This window comes from Panthera uncia, assembly GCF_023721935.1.
Source record: "Panthera uncia isolate 11264 chromosome A3 unlocalized genomic scaffold, Puncia_PCG_1.0 HiC_scaffold_11, whole genome shotgun sequence".
In the NCBI taxonomy this organism is placed as follows: domain Eukaryota; kingdom Metazoa; phylum Chordata; class Mammalia; order Carnivora; family Felidae; genus Panthera; species Panthera uncia.
In genome coordinates this window covers 64,945,876-64,960,643 of record NW_026057578.1, presented here as the reverse complement: position 1 = coordinate 64,960,643, position 14,768 = coordinate 64,945,876, and the positions used below count along the sequence as shown (strand labels likewise).

Genomic DNA, 14,768 nt, shown 5'->3' with positions numbered 1-14,768 from the left:
ATCCTGCTGGTTGGCAGTTGCAGCCGCTAAAATAATTATAGAGCAGATTACTTACTTTTAAAGCATTGTTTGCTGTCATATTCATCCTAGGTGACAATTTGGAAGAGCTCCGGAGGCTGCTATAATCGGGGAGAGGAGCAGGGTATTTAATGTGGCAATTTTCAATGTCAAGTGCTATTTATTCATAGGTCAGTGCCTTTTTAAAAAAAAGTAAACACAGGGATAATTTGGTCCTGCTGGCTGATGAAGCCATGTGCTACAGACTCGAAGGCCATTCTGTGCTTAGTTTAAAACCTTGATTTGCAGAAGGCCCTACTTCTGAAGGCTGCCTGGCACCTTCTGCCTTCAACTATGACTGGTCCAAATATGGTTATTCATGTCTGATTATTACTTATATGATGGGGTGCTCTCTTTATCAGACCCTGATACCACTGCAACTTGGAGGGCTTGAAGCAGGGAATGCAGTAATTCCAAAGCCTCAGCTATTTTCTGTTTAGCAAAGGAAGAGGAAAATCTATCTACCAGAAAAGACCGTTTTTTGTTTTGGGAAAAACACTGGGCTTTTTGGTTATGCAGAGGAAAACTCAGAGCTGATTCTAGAATGGACAAATGGAGACAAGAAGAAATAAATGGCTGTGCATACTAATATAGAAGGCTGTCTTTCCAATGGGCAGACATAGCTACCACACTCACTGCAGAAGTTCTTCTAGGGTTCACTTTGTGGAGGAGGAGCTTTCCTCTTCTCTAGGGAAAAAACAAAGAGGTGGGGGCTGGACTCCAGGTAGGGGAGTCTGGCCAAGGGCCCCCCTGTCTGGGAGTTAGGTTAGCTCTGTAGTCAGATGGCAGGCCTGAAGGCTGTGGAGGGAGAAGGCAGGCAGGGGACCCAGGCCATGGGTCAGTGGGCTCTAGGAGAGTTTATAGGCAGCCTCCTCCAACTTTTTTTTTTTTAATGATTATTTACTTATTTTGACAGAGATTGAGAGAGAGAGAGGAGGGCAGAGAGAGGAAGAGACAGAATCTCAAGCAGGTTCCACGTTGTCAGTGCAGAGGCCAATGTGGGGCTTGATCTCACAAACCACTGCAAGATCATGACCTGAGCTGAAATCAAGACAAATCAGATGCTTAACCAACTGTGCCACGCAGGCACCCCCAACTTAATTGTCCTTATTCTGTGATTGTAACTCTCTTTTGCCAATCCCCAGCTTTCAGCAGTTTTATTAACTTAGAGCTTTAGCAAAATAAGAAGCTACAGCCACACTTGCAACACAGTGGGGCAAGGGAGTGTGATCTTCCCTTAGACCTCCTCCCCTACAGCCTGCTCAAGAAAGCATGATCGTCTTGGAGCCTGTGTGAGGGGTCACAGATTGGCCCTGGGGAAGGAAGAGACTCATGAGGATCCATGTGGAGATAGAGACTCAAGTTGAGGCCTCACTCAGGTGGGCAGGTGCAGAAGGGGAATGAAACAAACTTCTGTCACTATATACCGGAGAGAGAGACCTTCAGAAGGAGAAACTACAGTGTGCAAATTACACAGGCCTGGGTTGTTGGCTAGCAGCCATCTGGGTTGCCCTTAATACATACTGCAGTTGGCCAGAGTCTCAGAGGTTGTCCTGCTCTCTCTACTCTCCACACCAGCTGTTCAGGGAAATAGCCAAACTGTAGCAGCCTCCAGCTCATTTCCCAGGAACATCACCGCCAGCTGCTCTGCAGAGCCCTGAGCCAGTAACTAGAGGCGTCACTGAACCTTAGGTCATTACTCCACCCCTGCTGCAGATGAGGAGACTGAACAGTTCTGAGACAGTTACTATCTATGGTGAAATGATCAAAACAGGTATCCTTAGACTACTGAAGGCATTGAGGAGATTGGAAGGACAAGACCTGAACAAATATTTGGTGACATGGTAAATAAATGGCAAGCTGGCTGGGTGTCCTGAGCCAGCCCTCCAACCTCTGTTTCACAGAGAGGGAACTTAGGCTCAGAGAAGTAATGTGACTTGCTCAAGGTCACTCTATTGATGAGGAACAGGTTCAGGAATTGGGTCCCAGGTCCCCACTTCCCAACTTAAATCTCCTTCTGTATAGCCCATCCCTTAAGTGAATTCTTTTTTAGCTAGAGACAGGGAGCTAGCTCTCACTCCTCCATGGTATGCATGTCTAAAACACATTCAATCCTCAATATTTCTTTTTTTAATGTTTATTTACTTTGAAAGAGAGAGAGCATAAGAGAGAGAGAGAGCTTGCAAGCAGGGGGAACAGCAGTGCGAAAGGGGGAGAGAATCCCAAGCAGGCTCCACACTGCCAGTTCAGAGCCTGATGCAGGACTTAAACTCACAAGCCATGAGATCATCACCTGAGCAGACTGAGCCACCCAGGCGCCCCTAATCTTCATGAATATTTCTAAGACCCATTTTCAGCTTTGTCTTTGATCTGTATCCCTGAGGCAAGATAAATGATAACCACTGGAAGGTCAGCTGCTGGGGATATTGGGTTAAAGGAGCTAAGGAAGTAAATCACTTGGTAAGTGAACTTAAAAAGGCCAAGATGTTAAACTCCAAGCCAACCAGGATTTAATTTATTTGTTACTGAGGTCAGTGCCATTTTTACTGCACACTAATAAAAGTCTGAGCTCTGTTGCCAAGATTCAAGAAAAATCTTAGTTGTCTTTTTTCCCCTCCACTAGTAAGAAAATGGAGGCTGTCAAATATGGGAAGGCTGGAAGAAAGGGAATAAAGGAGAAAATACAGAATGTTCTTCCCCTCCTCTGGTCTGCACTCTCTGTTTCTGGGACAGATGGAGTCATTTCGTCTTGCTCATCAAGGTCATGGCTGCTCTAGGAACAGAGGTCCCTTCCTAGAGGCAACTTCCTTCCTCGTATAGCCAGTGCTTTGGGTCAGAAGGTGGGCAACTCAGTGTTTTGGGAGGTGTGGAGTTCAATATAGGAGACCTCCCATATGTCCAGACCCCTTGATTTCCCTGTCCTCACTCATCTCAGTTGTCTCTTGCCCATTCTCTTGAACTCGTAAAACCACTGCCAGCTCCACATGTGCTCAGTTCACCTTAGTAAGTCATTTAAAAAGCTTTTTCTCCTCCTGGAATTTCCTCTCTGGTTCTCACAGTACTTGCCTGGGATTACACAGATTGTGTGCCCTAGACCACTTTATAGGCCACTCCTCTGCTCTACCTCTGTCCCTTAAAGAATTGACGAGGCTCACAGGCTGGTGAGGAATAATCAAAACAATACAAATAACGGCAATTAAAATTAACCATCTATTGAACAGCTACTATTTTTTTTTTATATTTTTTTAACGTTTATTTATTTTGAGACAGAGAGAGGCAGAGCATGAACGGGGGAGGGTCAGAGAGAGAGGGAGACACAGAATCGGAAGCAGGCTCCAGGCTCTGGGCCATCATCAGCCTAGAGCCCGACGCGGGGCTCGAACTCACGGACCACGAGATCATGACCTGAGCCGAAGTCGGACGCTTAACCGACTGAGCCACCCAGGCACCCCTGAATAGCTACTATTTTTGGGAGAGGGGCTTCACATAGCTTCACTACCTCACAGATTCTTCATCTTCACCATTGAGCTCTGCAAAGTAGCTTTTATTATCCCTGTTTTGTAGATGAGTAAATACATACAGAGAGGTTGAACAATTTGAATAATTTGCCCAAGCAAGATTAACAGTAGCCAACTGAATTGCATCAACCAACCTGCAGAAAGGACTTATGGATGACAGGGGCAATGGGGCAGACTCTCCAGCACTACCTCTGGGGATCAGCCTCCATCCAAAAGCATCCCGGCCCTGGGCAGGGTGAGGCCTGGACTGGCAGGAGGCCACCGAGGCCTTCTGTCAGCTCGCTACCCAGGATCACTTCCTCCCTTGCTCTGGCTTCTTGCATGCCATGCAGTCTTCTGACCATAGGTCATCCCCCTGTGTACTGTGTACCTGCAGGGAAAAGGTGTGCAGGCCTGCAGAGGCAGGGATCCCAGTCTTCTGGGCGGTCGTTACTCAGGACTGCACCCACTTGCTGTTCTCTTGTCCTGGAATGCCTCCCCTGCCCCCTCACCTTGGCTCTGTGGAGATGGCTTTAACTTGATAAGTGCCCCCCCTTCCTCATGTTCCCACACCTAACCCTAAGTATCTCTTATGGTGCCTATCATTCTCTGCTCTTAATTATTTATGTAGATTTTTAAAATTAATAGACTTTTAGAGCAGCTTTAGGTTTCTAGAAAAATGGAGCTGACTGTACAGAGTTCCCTCATAAGCCCTCCACCCCCCCCCCCCCCCCCCCCCCATGCACTACCACCAATCAAGGTCCACAGTATGTGTGAGCCATTACTTTTTGTTGTACATTTTATGGGTCAGGACAAATTTCTAATGACATGTACCCACCATTATGGTATCATGCAGAGTTTCAGTGCCCTCAAAATCCTCTGTGCTCTGCTGTTCATCCCTCTCTCCCCACTAACACCTGGAAACCACTGATCTTTTTACTGTCTTCATAGTTTTGCCCTTCCCAGAATGTCAAGTAGTTAGAATCATACAATATGGAGCCTTTTCAGATTGGCTTCTTGTACCGAATAATATACATTGAAGTTTCCTCCATGTTTTTCCATGGCTTAATAGCTCATTACTTTTTATTACTGAATAATATTCCATTATATGGATGGACCACAGTTTATTTCTATCCATTCACCCGCTGAAGGACATCTTGGTTGCCCCTAAGTTTGGGCAGTTATGAATAAGAGGTCCATGAGTTTGAGCCCCGCGTCGGGCTCTGTGCTGACAGCTCAGAGCCTGAAGCCTGCTTCGGATTCTTTGTCTCCCTCTCTCTCTGACCCTCCCTCATTCATGCTCTGTCTCTCTCTGTCTCAAAAATAAATAAACATTAAAAAAAATTTTAAAAAAGCCCTGCCAATCTGTCTTCCAAAATAGCTATACCATTTTGCATTCTCACCAGCAATGAATGAGAATTCCTTTTGCCCCACATCCTTGCCAACATTTAGTGTTGTTGTGTTCTGGAATTTGGCCATTCTAATAGGTGTGGAGTATAATCTCATTGTTTTAATTTGAAATTCCCTCATGACACATGGTGTTGGGCATTTCCTCATATGCTTATTTTGCCATTTGTATTTTCTGTGGTAAGGTATCTATCTGTTTAGATCTTGTGCCCAGTTTTTGTGTTGCTTGTTCCTTAATGTTGGGTTTGAACAATTTTTTGCATATCCTAGCTTAACATTCCTTTTCAGATAGATCTTTTGTAAATATTTTCTCCAGTCTGTGGCTTGTCTTTTGATTCTCTTGAAAGATGTTTATGTATCTCCCAACTAGAATGCATGCTCTATGAGATTGGAGACTGCTTTATTTATAGCTGCCTGACACATAGTAGGCATTCATTAAGTATTAGGAAGAAAGAAAGAGGCAGAGACAGAGAGAATTAGCATTCTAATCTATATATCAGTGTTTTATTACTTTGGTTGATGTCAGTCTATTCCTAAAAGATAAATCCACCCTCAGCCTATTGATCACATCAAGTTTGGGAGCCTGATGAGGGACAGCCCCAGACCTTGGAAAATTTATCAAGGTAGACTATGGCCTTGGATCTTCCCTTGGAACCATCCTGATTCTTGCTACTCATCTTTCTAACATCAACTGATTGTATTTCCTATAAATGATGGTGTTTTCAAAACTGAGACCCTCCCCCAAGTATTATGCCTCTGCAAAGGGGTGTGTAATCATGTCCAGCTTTGGCAGTCCTGTGTCAGAGTACCTAAGACATTGCCCTGAGGAGACCACTAGCCTCTGGCATGCTTCCGTCGACCATTTGCATGCAGTTCACTTGTTGCCAGCCATGCAGCTCTCCCAGCTTCTGCCCTTTCCCTCCAACAGCCTCTAAACTCTGCTGGGCTGTGAGAATTGATCTGGGTCTGGAATTTGTTACTATACCACCCTCCCAGAAGTTGGTGTCAGTTATCAATGTTAATTCCCCAGGGACCCTTGTTCTCTTTGGAGCTGGGAAAAAGAATGGCTAGATGGAAAGAGATGAATGTGGTGGTAACATTCTTGATAATGGCTAATTTCTTGAACATTTACCATGCCAGGCCCCATGCTAAGCACATAACATATATGATCTCATTTAATCCCCTCCCAAACTCTATAAGACAGGCATATTATTACTGTTATCCCCATCTTACAGATGACCGAACTGAGTCAGAGAAGGTAAGGGCATTTGCCAAGGTCAGACACCAAATAAATGGCAGAGCCTGGATTTAAACTCAGGACTCCATGCCACGCTTTTGACCACCACTATAGCCCTCCCTTTCCTGCCCACTACAAAAAATTATGTATCTTTTCCATATAACTCTTCCTTACAAAACTGGTCTTTAATATCCGTGATTCAGGCTGCCCTGCCTGAACCCTAGGGTCTTCCCCAGGGGCACACACCTCATGGCAATCTTTCCAGGGGTTATTACTTCTCACAGAGGTTTCCACCTCCTCCAAAGGAAACCTGCAGCTTTGAGGCAAAGATGCCCCAGCCTCATGCTCCAGTCCTCCAGTCGTCCTAGACTCTTATTAGCTGTATCTTCCTATAAGCCATTCAAGGAGACTTTGTGGGTTCCAAAACAGAGTCATTTAAATGGTTTATTGCTTCATAAACAGTGCTCTGCAAGGACGCTGCAGGCCCATGTTGGTTGAAATACTCAGTTCCTGTATTTTCGGATTTGGATTTACCTTTCCCGGCTGCGGGTACTTCCTTATTCCGGGTAGGCTGACCTTTGTAGGGTGGGGGTTGGAGGGAGGGGAGGTTGATGTGCTGGGCTGGCAGAATGCCCTTCCTGCTTTCCCAGGCCTGCATGATGAGGAGCCAGAGGAATATTCTTCCTCTCTCCTTCAGTCAGAACAAGCAGGGTTTATCTGAGAGAAAGAAAGTCTCAGGGAGGAGGGAGAGGGAGACCTACAGAATCCATGAGTCTTTGTCTTGCCAGCCTTTGGCTGGAGCATCACCTGGGATAACGGTGGGGTGTGGGGGTGGGGTGGGGTGGGAACTGTATGCATTATATTGTCTAATACTCACAATTTCTAGTACCCGCTCCCCCCCACCCCCATGACAAAGTGGAGCCCAGAGATTGACTGCATTGTTTTTTTTATGCAGCTAACAAGTGGCTTTATCAGGCAGGTCCTGGTAGGGAAAAGGATCTGATGGATCTGCTTCAAATGAAGGGTTTCATTTAGAGAGCTGAGGACAGGATTCAGGGACAAACAAAAGCTGGTGAGGCACCCAGAGATGAGCAACAGCAGGAAGCTCTGACTACCCACAAATCTAAAAGATTAAGGAGTGGAAAGAGTGAGACCAGAGATGGGTGAGAACTGAACCCCTGGGGGTAGAGCGAGAGTCACCGAGGGACACAGCCACTGCCAGGACCAGGCTTCCAAGCAAGAGGCAATAGGGAATACCCTGATCTCTCTTCTTTCCTGCTTTCCCATCCTTTCCATGTCTCCCACTGGCTGAACCCATCCAAAACCCAGGTGACGCACTCTAAACAGGTGGCATAGCAGTGGAGCTGGATTGTGAACCATGGATTCTTAAGAACTCTTATCCTTGCTGTGGTTCTTTCTAGCTGAGATGCCTTTCCACCATGCAGCACCCTCGACTCTGGCACAAGCCCCCTCAGAGACTGAAGCACTGGCCTGCCTCACCTATTTATTAATTTGAATGATCATTTTCTCACTTCTTTCCTGTTCCTGTTCCTGTAGGAAACTCTCCCAGAGAATGAAATTGCCTGAACCCAGGCTTCTGGCCAACTGGATCCACCACAACCCTGACTGCTGATTCTATCTTTGTTTTTTTGGGTTTGTGCTCACCTGGCCCAGCAATGGTTGCTAGAGAAGTCTCCTTCAATTTCTGACCAGCCATCTCCCCTCCCCATCCTCTGCCCCTACCAGTTCAGCATTTCTGCATTAGTCTCTTTTTGTCTTTTGCATTATTCTCTACAGATTTTGCTGCCCTTGCCATGAGTAGTCAGCCTTTGGTAGCATTGCCATTACCCTGACACCATTTTTTCTGGGTGGAACTGAGTGAGTGCTCTGATTGCTCAGACCAGAAAGAGGGGCTGTGCTGATTCTCTCAGGTGGCATGCAGATCTGGTGTGAGCTGTGGTTAAGCCTTGAGGGGTGGTTGACTGGAAAGCACTGGAAGGCTGAAAGGTGGCTCCTGTGCTAAGTCAGGAAACAACCTTCAGGGAGAGAGGGACAGGGAAGAGTTTATCTTCCAATGAGTCTAAGGTGGCACCAGCAAGGTGTTGATTAGAAACTTGGGAATTTCTGGAACGGTCCTTATGTAGTCTGTCAACCTGTGTATTTTCCATCCACATATTTTCATCCAGGTTTATCCACCTGTCTCTCCCCTGAAGCCAAACCTGGGGTCTGGGCTCAGGCTGGTTACAAGTTTGCCTCAAAACACCATTCCTTGGGGCAGTGGGTCTTTTGGGTATTACAGTCAAACTTGAATTCATGACTTCTCACCTACACCCCTTCATCCACCCACCTGGATGCTGATCTCCCTTATTTCTGCCTAGTATTTCAATCACCACCTTTATAAATGATGATTATGACCACGATAGCCTACATTTCCCATTCTTAGCTACCATTCCAAGTAGTTTATTATTATCCTCATTGCACAGATAAAGAAAGCAAGGCTTAGAGTGATTACATGATTTGGCCAAAGTCACCCAGCTAGTAAGTCATACAGAGCCTGAGTTCAAACAGGTGAAGTCTACAGAGCCCACATTGTTGCCATGAGCAGGTATTGCCTATTGATGGCAGAGTGGGTTTTCCCTTTTTTCTTATCCTTTTCCAAAAAAGGCTTTGTTGAATTATAACTGATACATATTTAAGAATACAATTTGATGAGTTCTGACATATGTGTACAGCCATGAAACTGTCGCTGAAATCAAGATAATGAATAAGTCTATCACTCCTCAAAGCTTCCTTGTGCATCCCTCATTTCCTCCACTGCTACCTGCTCCTAGGCAACCAATGATCTGCTTTCTGTCCCTATAGATTAATTTGCATTTTCCAGAATTTTATATATGGGAACAGAGAGCATGTAGTCTTTTTTTGGCCTGTCTTCATTCAGCATAATTATTTTGAGGTTCGTCCATGTTGTTGTATGTAACAATAGTTCATTCCTTTTTACTGCTGAGCAGTATTTCATTGTATAGATGCACTAAAATTTGTTTATCCATTTACCTCTTGATGGACATTTGAATTATTTCCAGTTTTCGGCTATTACAAATAAAACTACTATGAGCATTCAAGTACAAGTCCTTTTTTAAAAAAAATGTTTATTTTTGAGAGAGAGAGAGCATGAGTGGGGGAGGGAGGGGCAGACAGAGAGGGCTACAGAGGACCCAAAGCAGGCTCCATGCTGACAGCAGCGAGCTCGATACAGGGCTCAAACTCACGAACCCTGAGATCATGACCTGAGCTGTAGTCGATGCTCAGACTCAGCCTCCCAGGTGCCTATCAAGTACAAGTCTTTTTGTGGACATAGGCTTCCATTTCCTTAGCGTAAATACCTAGGTGTGGAATGACTAGATCACATAGTAGGTGTATGTTTAATATTACAAAAAATGATCAAGCCATTTCCAAAATGGTTGTGCTATTTCACATCCCTGCCAGCAGTATATGAGGAATTCTAGTTTCTACTCTTTCTTGCCAACATTTGGTATAATTAGTCTTTTTAATTTTAGTCATTCTCATAGGCATATAGTAGTTTTTCATTGTGTGTGTGTGTGTGTGTGTGTGTGTGTGTGTGTGTGCGTGTGTGTGTGTTTTAAATGGCTTTACACCCAGTGCAAAGCCCAATGCAGGGCTTGAACTCAAGAGTTGTATGCTTAACAGACTAAGCCACCTAGGCACCCTTCATTGTAGTTTTAATTTGCATTTCCCTAATGACTAATCATGTTAGGCATCTTTTCATGTCCTTATTTGCCATCTATCTACTATGGTGAATTGTCTGTTCAAATTTTTTGCCCATTAAAAAAAAAGATTGGGTTGTTTTATTATGAGTTGTAAGACTTCTTTATATAATCTAGAACATGTCCTTTGTCAGATAACGTTTTGCAACTTTTCATGTCTCACCTTTTCATTTTTATAACAGTGTCTTTTAAAGTACAGAAGTTCTAAATTTTGAATTTTCTTTATAGTTTGTGGGTGTGTTTTTCACTGGCAATTGCCTGGAGGGAAGTTTCTCTCCCTTTGCCTCCCATCTCCCTCTCCCTCACTTCTCCCTCCCCCTCCCCTTCCCATTATTGTGGTAAAATATACATAACATAAAGTTACCATTTTGACTACTTTCAGGTTCAGTTGCATTAAGTATATCCACACTGTTAGAGTTCATATGTTTTGAATCCTTTTAAGTGATTTTTGGCAAACTCAAGATCACTAAGATTTTCTCCTATATTTTCTGTTAAAAGTTTTATAGTTTTAGCCTTTGCAGATCAATTTCAGGTCAAATTTTGTTATGGAATGGTCAAGGTTCATTTTTACATATGGTTAAAAATTTGTTTCTGCACCAGTTGTTGAGAAAAATTATCCTTTTCCCATTGAGTTACACTGACACTTTTGTAAAAAGTCAGTTGGTTGTGTTTTGACTATTTTCCTGGTTTGCTTTCAACTCTTAACTCTTGACAGGTTGCCTTCTGATTTTCACATACTGTCTTCCTGGATAGACTCCCCCACTGGTCACTCTGCACTGATCTGGATCCTGACCTTCCCTCCTTGCTGGTTGACAGATTTCTAGTGGCATTTTCCAGGTCTGACCTAATCCCTTGCCTATCTCCTAATGTGCACTCAGCCTTGCTCCTGCCCTCCTTATCTGGGTTCTGTGCCCAGGACCTGCAACCTGCTGCTGTCCACAGTCCTGATACTGTCAGAGTTCTGGAGGGCAAGAGCTGCAGATGGGTCCTGTTCTAGCACATACGATTTCCCAGCCAGTTACTAAGGAAACTCTCACATGGCAGACCAGAAATGCAGCCTTCACAGCAATGACATAGCTACCAGATCTTCTCAAGGCCTCACTGATCACTGGTATCCACCCAGTTTTGAACCCTAGTTAGATCAGAAATGAAATTTGGCAGAAAAAATATTGATGGATAAAACTGAACAAGGGAAATGCAGAGCCTTGAAAACCAGTTCTTTCACAAGGAAAGAAAATCCTTTTAAGGATAGTACTATGGAATCCATGTATCCTTATATGACTTAGAGGCAGAAGGACCAGAATGGGTGATCCCTGTCTAATCAGTCATAATATCTGATTAACAAAACCTGGGAGAGGACTTGGAATGACTTCCTTACATTGTGTGGACTTTTCTACCAAACTGGATGGTGGGAGAATGGCTCAAAAGCTTGCTGGGAGACATCACTCTGTACCTAACAGAGTGGACCCAGAAAATGTTGATCTCAGCAGGGACTACACAGCTTGCCTCCCAGACTGGTTCATGTTAGAGCCTCAAAGTAACCTGTATGAGGGGAGTATCTTTTGGGAACATTTTATTTTTAATTCAGTTGAAAGGGGTTACTGCACAGAACATTCAAATCAAAGGTAAAGCATCATAATGTAGCAAAAACATTTTCCACAAGGAATAAAGAATCCCTGTATTCAGCACATGCTCAGGGGAGCACTTGAGAGAGGCTGCTCCTAGCACACATATCCTTCCAAGAGACTGAAAGGGCAGGCACCATAAATGTGCAGGTTGTCTTACACGGGCACTGGGCTCTGCATTGTTTTTCCAGCCACTAGGCACACTTAGGCCCTTGCCTTTGTGAGCCAACAGCTCCAGTGTGGGAGGTGGTCAGACATGGGGGCAGAGAGTGTTATTTTAGGGTTGCTCTACTCAGTTCATTCAGGGATGACCCTATAAACACCGAGGGCTAACAAAAGTGGTAGGGACCTCCCCTGGCAGGAAGTCACACACCCACTTTCCCGGAAATGCACACTGTCTGCCTCCCTTGTGGGCTGTGTCAAGTGGACAGAGTGCATGGATGTAATGGTTGGGGATATATATGGAAGGAGGAGGCATGGATTAGCATCATCACAGATTCATTAGCCACTTGGACATGGTATTTGTCCTAGAAGAAAGTAGACCAAGACGTGTTCCTTTCCCAGGTCTGCTTGGGAACAGAGGCAAACCAAAAAGGCTTATGTAGACACTCAACTCTGACACTACAGGACTTTGGGGACTTTCATGTCTTCTCAGGCTGTCACTTCCCTGACATAAGGTGCTGTGAGCACCATGTGGAAGAAATAACCTCTGCTCCTCTGGAAAATGATGAGGGTGAGAAAACAGAAAAGTTTCTCATGGTAAATAAAGCCTTGTTAAAAATGAAGACTTTTAGGACATACTTCCCATGCACACAAGTTTCTGGCCAGACTTACTGGTAGGCAGGTTAAGCAGAAGCTTTTGTGGTTTGAAATCTAAATGGTGTTACGGGAAGAGCATATCTTTAAGTTAGATATACCTGGATTTAAATCTTAGCCTTGCAGCTATCATTTGAGTGAGTTTGAGAAGTCATTTGCCTTTGTTTATCCATCTATAAAATAGAATAATACCTATCTCATTGGATTGTTACAAGGATTATTATTTTTTTAAAAATAATAGATACTCTTAAAAGATTATTTATTATGTGCCAGCTACTGGGTTAAACACTTTACATGTATTAAACCATTTAATCTGAACTCATTATTTAAATGGTATAATGTTTGCAAAGTGCCCAGTACAGTGTAAACTACATAGTAGATACTCAGGAAATGAGAGTTGCTGCTACTGCATTATTTCAGTGATACAAGGAAGGACCTATTGCTCCTCTTACTCCCCTCCTCCTCAGACTGTTGATGCCTACACTGAGAAATGTGACTGAAAACATAATCATCTCTGGAAAAAAGGAAACACTGGCATTGAAATGAATTCCAAAGCATAAATGACTGATGATGGAGACTTTCCTGAGAGGAAGGGGGAAGGATGTGAGGAAGGGTGAAGGGGGAAGAAGTGGGTAAATAAGATAAACTTTCCTGGCCCTGCCTAAATCACCCCCCTGCAATGCAGTTGGGGAGATTCAAAGTGAGTTTTCACGGGCCAATAGGAGACTTTCTGTACATTTGTTTTTAAGTGTGGTTGAGTGGGGATGGAAGGGGGTGTCACAGAGAGCCCAGGAGAATTCTGCGTCATTAAATTTTGAGGAGCACCTGGGCTGAGGGAGATGGAAGTCCCTGGACCCAAGTGAGCTTCTGTAGGGGCTGCTGGAGCAATGAGCAAAACAAATCTCAGAGAGATGTCTCTGGCCATTTCAGTCCAGACTCACATCCTTCCACCCTTGGGGACTCCAGGGTTGGGAGGCACTGAAACCGACAGAATTATCCACTAGTGGAGTCCTGAAGACCTTCGGAAGGGTTTGCAAGTGGGTAGGCTGTCCCTCAGGTGTTTGCCACAGGCCCCAAAGGCTGGGCTTCTCATAAAAGTATTGTGGTTGTCTGTTTTCATAACTTCTAACAGCTTCTTCCAGGAGCAAACATCTTTGAGGGCAATTATAGAAGGCTTGTAGAATTCTCCAATGTAAGGCAGTATTGAGGAAAAGTGAAACACTTTTGAGAAAGGGTTCTGGGAAGTTTGTGTAATGCATTTCCAAAGATCTTATATTAAAAAAAAAACAACAACCTTTTCCTGCCAGCCTGCACCCCTAAGAAACCAGACCCACAAAGGTCATAACCTTTGGGCTTTTATCACTTTAGGAAGACATAGTCATATGTTTATGCATTTTTATTTTGATTTGTCTGCTTCTCTTTGATTTTAAAAGTACTGTTTTTTCTATATATCTCAATAGACTCTTAGTTTCACTTCTAGAAATGAATATAGTCATTCTTTACACATTTATTAAATGGTCAAAATCCAGAACACTGACAATATCAAATGCTGACAAGGATATAGAACAATAGAAATTCTCATTCATTGCTGGTGGGAATTTAAAATGTATAGCCATTAAATGTATAGCCACTTTGGAAGACAGTTTGGCAATTTCTTAAAAAAGTAAACAGGGGTGCCTGGGTGGCTCAGTCAATTGGGCATCCAACTATTGATTTGGGCTCAGGTCATGATCTCGTGGCTGTGGGATTGAGACCCATGTGGGGCTCCATGAGGGGTGGGGGCATGGAGACTGCTTGAGATATCCATTCTCTCTCTCTCTCTCTCTCTCTCTCTCTCTCTTTTTCCCTTTGCCCCTCTCCCACCCACACTCTCTCTCTCAAAAAAAAAAAAAAAGTAAAAAAAAAACCAAAACAACTAAACATATTCTTGGGATACCCAGCTGGCTCAGTTGGTACAGCATGCAACTCTTGATCTCAGGGTTGTGAGTTCAAGCCCTACGTTGGGCATGGAGCCTACTTAAAATTTTTTTTTAACGTTTATTTATTTTTGAGACAGAGAGAGACAGAGCATGAACGGGGGAGGGTCAGAGAGAGGGAGACACAGAATCTGAAACAGGCTCCAGGCTCTGAGCTGGCAGCACAGAGCCCGATGCGGGGCTCGAACTCACAGACCGCAAGATCATGACCTGAGCCGAAGTCGGCCGCCCAACTGACTGAGCCACCCAGGCGCCCCTGGAACCTACTTTAAAGAGAGAGAGAGAGAGAGAGAGAGAGAGAGAGAGAGAGAAAGAAAGAAAGAAAGAGAGAGAGAGAGAGAGAGAGAAAGAAAGAAAGAGAGAGAGAGAGA

General features: G+C 44.2%; 1 long non-coding RNA gene across 2 annotated transcripts in view; it reads right to left on the bottom strand.

The window, feature by feature from the left end:
• LOC125936238 (uncharacterized) overlaps nucleotides 1-14,768 on the bottom strand; it is a 65,416-nt gene that overhangs the window by 20,904 nt on the left and 29,744 nt on the right. The window contains exon 3 of one of the 2 annotated variants that reach the window (XR_007461968.1): nucleotides 56-119. The exons of the other annotated variant lie outside the window; for it this stretch is intronic. This is a non-coding gene — a long non-coding RNA (uncharacterized LOC125936238). The remainder of the gene's footprint in view (nucleotides 1-55; nucleotides 120-14,768) is intronic. 2 annotated transcript variants of the gene reach the window in all.